Consider the following 9,099-nt stretch of genomic DNA (forward strand, 5'->3'; position numbering starts at 1 on the left):
TTGGATCCCCGGCACTCTCTAAACTAGGCGAATGAGCATCCAGATTACAAATGAAAAAGCTCTATTGATCAACTAAAAACGTATATACGATCGGGCCACTATAAGTTCTTTCATAATTTTGAAGATTCTTGCTTTAAAGAAGAATATAAAAACATTCTAAACTTTTCACAACATCTGTGTATTGTGTTTTTCTATCATTTATCATTTTCAAAAAAAGGTAAGAAAACTTTAACTTGGTTTTAATTTATAATGTAAAATATGTTGCACTTTGTAAAGCTTGGGCAAGGCCTTGTTTACATTTTTAACAAAAAGAATAATTTTCTACATTGTAGGAATACACTGTTAGAAAAAAGTCGCTGAATCACATTCATGTTGGTTTACAAAATGTGCTTTCAAATTTGCATAAGTTTAACATATATTGAGGAATTTTGAAACGATTTGTGAATAAATAAAACTTTTGAAGACTTTTTTGTAATTTAATTTTGTATAAGGTTTCACGGAAATGAAAAAAATTCTTTTAGGTTCCTAGCAATAATTAAAGTAGATTTTTTATTTACAAAAATTAATTTCAGGAGATTATTTTAAAACATTTCAAAACATTAAAAAATATGTCAAAAATTATCAAAGTACCTAAATAAGTTTAAAGGCCATTTTTTTGTATTTTACAGAATTTAGAAAAATCAGTAAAAAATTGAATAATTTTTAAAGATAAGAAGATCAGAAGGTCTGACAAGATTTAAAAAGAAAGATTTATTTTCCTAATATTTGTGTGAAAATTATTAATGATTTTTTATTTTGAAAAATGAACTTCAAAAGAAAATTAAAGAAGACTTAAACACATTAAACGATTTCCTAAAATTTCGAAAAAGAGTGTTGAAGGTTTTAAAAGCCAAATGTTTCAATTCACTATTGTTAAAAAGTTTAAAAAATGTAAATAATCGAGTAAATTCAAGACATATTTAGTAGAATTAATGAACTTAAAAATAATTTAAACTTTAGAAGAGTTTCATTACGCAGGATAAACTTATTTAAAAAACAGAACAATCTAAAAATTCTTGTAGAAAAAAAAGATGCGCCTGGAAATTGTGTACAATTGTCAGTCTTTAAAAATAAAATTCTAATGATTTTTTAAAAATTACTTTAAGCACATTATTTCTCAGGCTGAATCCCAGCTTTTAATCGCAATAGGTCCAATTATTATCAATAAAAATAAGTAATGGAATCTATTTTGAAAAATTCAAGAAGAAGATACATCCTTGCATGCTTAAAGATATAATTTGTTTACTTAGGATAAGTTCTATGCAATTAAAAAAAGTTTGTTTTAAGTACATATAAAATTAGTTAAATTATTTCTAAAAATTGGAAACATTTAAGAATTGTAGAATTAAAATGCACTTAAAATTGAAGATTTTTGTAGTTAATTTTGATGAGATATAATATATATATATGTAAAATAAATAAATTTTAATAATTTTTTCCCCCTAATTTTTTTCCCTAAGCAACATATTTCTTCATAAAATAAAATTTGTTAAAGTAATTTTACAATTATTCACAATTACAATTATTTTGCAATGGAAATCTAATTGTAAACGCTAAATTTTGTAATACTGAGATAAGTATTTTAAGACATTTAAGGTTTCGTAAAGTTTTCATATATTAAGAATTTTTAAATTCGGAAAATTGAACGATTTTATTAAACTTTTCTTTAATATTATTTTTGCAGTTGAAAATGCATCCTTTTCTAATAGAAAATGATTCTTCTTGTTCTTGCAAATTGATTTCATCATTTTCTTATACTGAAAATTTAGCTGTATCATTTTTGGTTCAAAATTATTTTTATTTTAAAATTTAACAATTTTGTGTAAAATGTGTTGTTTTATTTTTGCTTGAAAATTGACCTTTCTCTGTTGAAAATTAATCTTTTTTGGAAGAAAATTATTCTTTTTGTTAAAAATGCATCTATTTGAATTAGAAATTAATCTCTTTCGTTGAACATGTATTTTTTGATAGAACTTCTTTTCCTTTGGTATAAAATGGTTTAAAGTGAAACCATAAACAAATTTTAATACATTGTTACAAGTTTTAGTTATTTTTCAATGGTTTCAAAATTGCTGAATATCTCCTAAACTTACTCAAATTCAAATGCACATTTTTTAAACCAACATAAACTTTTAAGAAAATTGGGCAACAAAAATCTATTCTGTTAAAAATTCGTTTTTTTTTTAAATTGATTCATAATGTTTTATATTTCTGTTTTCTGTAGGAAATAATTAGTTTCAAAATTAAATTATTTGTTTGCAAATTCGATTTTCTGCTTGAAAATTGAAATTTTTGTTTGAAACTTTGATTTTTTAGGTTTGATAATTGTTTTTAACTGAAAATGTAACTATTCAATTTTTCCTTGAAACATTATTTTTTAGTTGAAATTCAACTATGTGGTTGAAAATTCATGTGTTTTATTGCAATTTTGTCTTTTTTGGAAGAAGTCTTTTTGTACGTAAATTCATTTCTTTGGTTAAAAATTGGAATATTTTGTTGTAGATTTAATTTTTTTTTTATTAAAAATTCATTTTTTGAATGCAAATTTAATTGTTCCATTTTTCGTTAAAAGTAAAGCTTTTTTTATTAAAAATTAATTTATTTTGTTGAAAATTCCATTTTTTATCTGAAAATTTAACTAGTCCATTTTTGGTTTAATGCTTATTGTGTCAATTTAAAATTCGTTTCTAAAGATGAAACTTAAACTATCTTGTTGACATTTTTTTTCTTGAAAAATGATCTTTTTAATTATAAATTTATCTTCTAACTTCTTTAGCTTGCACAAGCCTACCCAAGTTAACTGCGCGTGCGCGCGCAAAGCAACTTACCGGGGTTAGTTTTCGCACCGTATAGTGTCGATTGTATATTTATATCACTATAGCCTCAAAATCTCAACTTTAACCAGTTTTTTTCGCCTTTCGTGGTATTAAATACTGTTCGATAATTGTGTGAGAGGTGATTTTTAGCAAATGAGACTTTTCTCACTCGCTTCGCTAGTACGAAAAACGTTTCATTCGCTAAATAATCAACTCTCACACACGTATCGAAATGTACTATTCTCGCTCCATCTTAGTGTTTCATTTCACACTTTCCAGTAGAACTTTAAGTTTAGATTAAGACTTTCACATCTCATCGGTGTGATTCATTAGTATTTTCAACACTGGGAAGTTGAGAGTTCGTAAATTTACCAACTTTACACCAGAGGAGTGTATTTTAGTAGAAGAAATGCTTTTTCGCACCAAAATATTGCATTGTATCATTACAACTTCGCACTTCGGTGTGACGTTGTACGAAATTTTTCTAACAGTGTACTCGACCTTATACTGAAAACGATTATATCGTGTTCAAAATCAAAATATTATGAAGCTTCAGAGCTTAGTTCACAAGGAAAAAGTTATTGAAATTAGTATGTTATCTTATGGAAGCAGAGTGAATGTGGGTGAAATTTGCAGGACACCGTTCACATGTTACAAGACTGCGAGAAAGAAATAATCCGAATTGAATCAAGTTGAAGTATGTTATTCCACAATGTTTAGTAAAAGAGCCCGTACAAATGTTAAGTAGTAAGAGAGGCGACAATCTTGCAATCAAGAAGAGTGGGAGCAGGAATTGATATAAAAGAAGTATTCAGCCTCAGTCATGCAAAAGTGTTTTCCAAACTACATCAAAATTGTACGATTAAGCCAACCGACCTGAAGTGAAGTTCGATGGATATTATATACAAGTAACGCTAGTTGCCATAACGCCCCTTTGAAATTCATTTGCAGAGGGTTAAAGGTAGGGTGGGAGTGATCTATTCGGACGAGAAGTACTTGCATAATTTCTAACGAAATTCACTTCAGGTAAGTTCGCTTAACCATACAATTATGCAACGTCGTCTCGTTCTCCTCGATCAAATGTAGATGTTTAAAGACTTGAACTGCGATTCGGATACATCTGTATATTCTCTATTGAGAGATTTTAAAGACAGCGATGTCATAACTACAAATATAATCTCTAATGGGTTCATTAAAAAAGGTAGCAAACACGTTAGAATTCATTGAATATCCAGCCGCATGCCTCGCTAAGTCGACATTAACGCTTTTTCTAAATGCCTCTAAAGTAGATGGGTGTCGTGTTCTCTAGCCCAAAAAAGTATTAATATTAATACGGCTTTCTTTTAACATCGGAAAAAATGGAGGATACAACATGAGCTGTTCTCTCCCAACCTTGGAAGTTTTTAGTCTTACAGGGATGTAAATCTTAAATAATTCATCTAGAAACTTAATATAAAGTAACCTGATGGTTGCTAAGGTTGGCAGGTGCTTAGCGGTTGCTAAGAATAGAAAGGGGGAAAGGTTTTTTGACATCGTCTCTAAAGTCATGTTTCAGTTGGACCATAGATTAGTCAAATAATGCAAACCGGGATAGGGGTCCCAGACTCGTTATGTCTGGCTTCAGGAGGCTTGAGGACAGTGTCCTTTACAAAATCTTTTGGCAATCGAATTGTTTCCTAGATCGCAAGCCACCGGGGCGTCAAAGACTGACATCTGATGATCGTGGCAGTTTTTCCACCATAGACGCAGGGGTTTTTCGTACTGCTGGTATGTGGGGTCAGCTAGTGAAACGAGGATCGTTGGTATATATTATTCTGGTACACCTCGCCTGATAAATGCTTGCCGGACAATCTCCCTGTCACCAAAATAATCTTCTTCACTAGCGGGTGTTTTTTTCCTAAGGGGACAAAATAATTGGTTAAAATATAGTCCAAAATACTTGATTTTACTCGAAAATAAGGCTTTGAATAGGGAAAAACCAAGGCTGGGCAGGACAATACGGTATAGTGTCTACCCCTTCTGCATTATCGGCAACGTCTTTTGTAGGGTTTTCTGAATAATAAAAAATATTGGAAAGGCGTAAAATTTATAACAGGCCCAGTAGATAGTCTTCTGGAACCAGTCAATGAAAAGTATTTTTTAAAGGGAGAGTTGATAAAGGTTTTCGAGATGTGACCAATAACTCTTCTGTGACTCGATACCAGACTACAAAATTAAAATACAGCAACAACTGCCCTACTACGAAATTAAAATACGGCAGAATATTGCATATCTGTATACTGTGAATTCACAGTGAATTGACCATAAATTCACGGAATTCATGAAATTTAGGGAATTCACTGAATGCATGGAATTCACAAAATTCATTGAATTCACGGAATGCATTGAATTTACGGAATTTATGGGATTCATGAAATTCACGAAATTTACGGATTTCATCAGATTCGTGGAACTCAGGGAATTCAAGGATTTGATGACATTCACGAATTCACGGAATTCATGAAATTCACAAAGCTCATGGAATTCAAGAAATTCATGCAATATAAGGAAAACAAAATTCAAGGACATTAAAAAATTCATGGAATTAGGGGAATTCAAGGAATTCCTTGAATTTATGAATATCAAAAAATTCATGAATTTCATGAAATGCAATAAATTGATTAAATTGAAGGACTTCATGAAATTCAAAACACGTAAGGAATTTATGAATTTCAAGGAATTCGTAAAATTAAAGGCATTCATCAAATTCTTTAGAAATCCTGGAATTTCTAGAATTCACGAATTTTGCTGAATTCGCCAGATTCATGGAATTTACGGAATTCACGGAATTCAGGAAATTTGAGGAATTCATGGAATTCAAGAATTTAAGGCAATTCACAGAATTCCAAGAATTCACTAAATTCAAGGAACTCATGAAATTTAAGGAATTCATGGAATTTATGGAATCCAGAGAATTCAAAGAATTCAGGAATTTATGAAATTCATGAAATACAAGGAATTCGTCAAATTCATGAAATGTAAGGCATTCATGAAATTTAAAGTATTCACGAAATTCAAGATATTCACTAGATTTCCGGAAATCGAAGAATTTACGGATTTTATGAAATTTACGGAATTCCAGAAATTCACAGAATTCAGGAAATTCAAAGAATGAATAGAATTGACGGAAATTGATGGAATTATCGGAATTCGCGGCTTTTATTAAATTCACGAAATTTATAAAATTCACAGAGTTCATGGAATTTAAGGAATTTATATAATTCAACGAATTCAAAGAATGCTCCAGATTCGCGGAATTCACGAAATTTAATGAATTCATTAAATTCAAGAAATACATGAAATTCAAGGAATTCATGAAATTCAAGGTATTAATGAAATTGAAGGCATTCATAAAATTCAAGAAACTCGTGAAGTGTTAGGAAAACGTGAAATTTATGTTATACAAGAAATTCACAATATTTTCGCAATTCACAAGATTCATGGAATTCACAGAATTCACAAGATTCATGGAATTCACAGAATTCATTAGACTCACGGAATTAAAGAAATTAATTGGATTTAGAGTTTGCAGTATTAATGGAATTCAATTAATTCACAGAACTAGCGGAATCCACAGAATTCATGGAATTCAAGGAATTTATGAAAGATAAAGAATTCGTGGAATTTATGGAATTCATGGATTTCAAGGATTCATGAAATTTATGGAATTCATGGATTTCAAGGATTCATAAAATTTACGGAATTGAAGCAATTCACACAACTAATGGAATTCACGGAATTCAAGAAATTCATCGAATTTAGAGAATTCAAAGAATTCATGTAATTCAAGGAATTCATGATATTGAAAAAGTTCATTGAATTCAAGGATGTCATGAAATTGAAATTCAAGGAATTCGTCAAATTCAAAGTAATCAAGGAATTCACAGAATTCAAGGGTTTCGAGGATTCATGGAATCCAGCGTAGTTTACGGAATTCAATTAATTCATGGAATTCATGAAATTTTACTTTCATTCTCTCTTAGTAAGTCATTTTTGTTTCACTTTTAGTAAAAACGAGATTACACAACAGTGAGGCCAAATGAGAGCTTTAGAGACGTTAACATTCTCAGGGCTGAAGTTTAATGCCAAGTCTCCCGTGGAGACATAACAAAATTTTGAATGTAATTAATATTGTAGAACTTTTGAAAAATATTACCTTAATATTACGTAAATAAATATTACTTATCAGACTAACAAATAAAAGTAGAGTATATTTAAATATGAGGTGTAAAGAAACGGGCGATGGAAAAACACCGCCACGGTGATGGACAAGTAAATCCGAGGTCAGTTACTTGTATTACATCATATTATATTAAAAATGTCCTGTGAAAGCTTATTTGTTTGTATTTTCGATCCAATTTATTGAATTTATTTTATTTCTTCTTTCTTCGTCCCTTTTATAATATTAGGGAACTAACATGTTACGGGGTCACTTTAGACACCCTCATCAGGGATTATTTGTAGGGAAACTACAAGGTCTAATTAAGAGATTTTTATGCTATATAAAAATATTTTATTAATGCATTTATTAGGAAAAATATTACGCTACTCACTAAGAAATCTAGAAATCCTAAAACTATGAATGCGGCAGTCTCAATCGAATTCGCATAGAGATTGCTAAGATTTCTTAGAGATTGCCTGGATTGCTAAGATTTCCAGAACTTCTCGTGAACAAGAATCTGCATGAGAAACCAGACTCGGCTAAGCTCGGCGACGCGGCGTCCGGATGGAGTCTGCTGTCGTCATACAACTTCAGCACACGCTGCGTTTGAATATCCGAAAAATTTAAAGCATTTAAAGAGTAAGGTACCCCATGAATACTCCAAGTGAATTTTTAATGTAAATGATACATGATATAGAAATTAATTCAGATTAAATACATATTTATACAGAAGAACAAATATAATTCTAATAAAATGTAAGTCAACAGACAAAATCAATTATACTGAAGCTAAGCATAAATTCTATACAAAATGATGGAACGATGATGAGAAGTACATCTTAATTTTTATTGCTACAATATGCTCACGTTTCTCAATGTGCATTCAATATCAGCATTTTCTTCATGAAAAGATGCGGAGCTGCGCGCAAAACTTCCACTACTACAAAAAACTTAACAACAGTTGTATCACGTACTGTGTTCACTTGAAGATTGTCGCGTCCTTCTCAAAAGGGTCTTTAAAGGTGTTTGCGCAAGAAAATACGTGTACAGTAGACTGAAAACGGCTCACGCACTAGTCATTCGTGCGCACACACACACACACACGCACACACAGAGAGAGAGAGAGAGAGAGACGGAGACGGAGAGAGAGCGCCAACCAATCGCATTCGATCTGTCGCGCTGTTGCGGTGCGAGCTGCTTACGTACCGTTCTCCTATCAGACCACAGCTCGAGAAGCAGATGTTTGCGACGTTGCCAACTTGGTTTATTATATTATTTAATCATATATACATTTTAATTTATTTATTCATTCATTTATATAAATTATGTCATCCACAAAATACACGTAAATAACTACAAAGCTTGTCAGAGATGTTCGAAATATTAAAAAAAATTACTTTCTAAAATAGCTTTCAATATCAGCTGTTTTTAAAATAATAAACACTACACGCAGCCAGAGCTTTGGTAGCAACGGGTGAACCAACATAGCCAGGAAGGTATCCGCAAGGACAGGGATGATAGAAGAGTCGCTAAAATGACTTAAAAGGGGCCTCCGCTCACGATACCAAAGCCTTAACGGGCAGTACCGTGAGCAGATCCATAGGCCCAGGAAAGGAAGTTTTAGGTTTAGTTGGTATGTCCAGACCCGTCCTGGAAGAGTTCGGCCCAGCGTCTTTGAAAGATTTCCCTTTTTTCCTCCGGTAAAAAAACCAATATTGGCAACGTCGCAAACTTCTACTTCTCGAATGACGGTCCGATAGGTGAACGGATGAAATTTACCCCCACCATACCTAACGTTTGGGAACCGCAAGACAGAAGGTGCATGATTACGTTTGTGAGTTCGTCTGTAAGCCGAAAATGCACGATTCGACTTCGCTGTTCTGCTGTACGATGATTGCCGATCTGAAGGCGTCGGAAGACTTCGGTGGTCTTCTATTTATATCTCGCTCCCCATTTGAAAGAAATTGACGATTGGATGTTTTGCGTGATTCTTCATTTCATGCATGTGCCGATTTTCAGGTTATGTTTTACAGGTGTACATAA

This window comes from Belonocnema kinseyi, chromosome 10 (assembly GCF_010883055.1).
Source record: "Belonocnema kinseyi isolate 2016_QV_RU_SX_M_011 chromosome 10, B_treatae_v1, whole genome shotgun sequence".
NCBI classification, from domain to species: Eukaryota; Metazoa; Arthropoda; class Insecta; order Hymenoptera; family Cynipidae; genus Belonocnema; species Belonocnema kinseyi.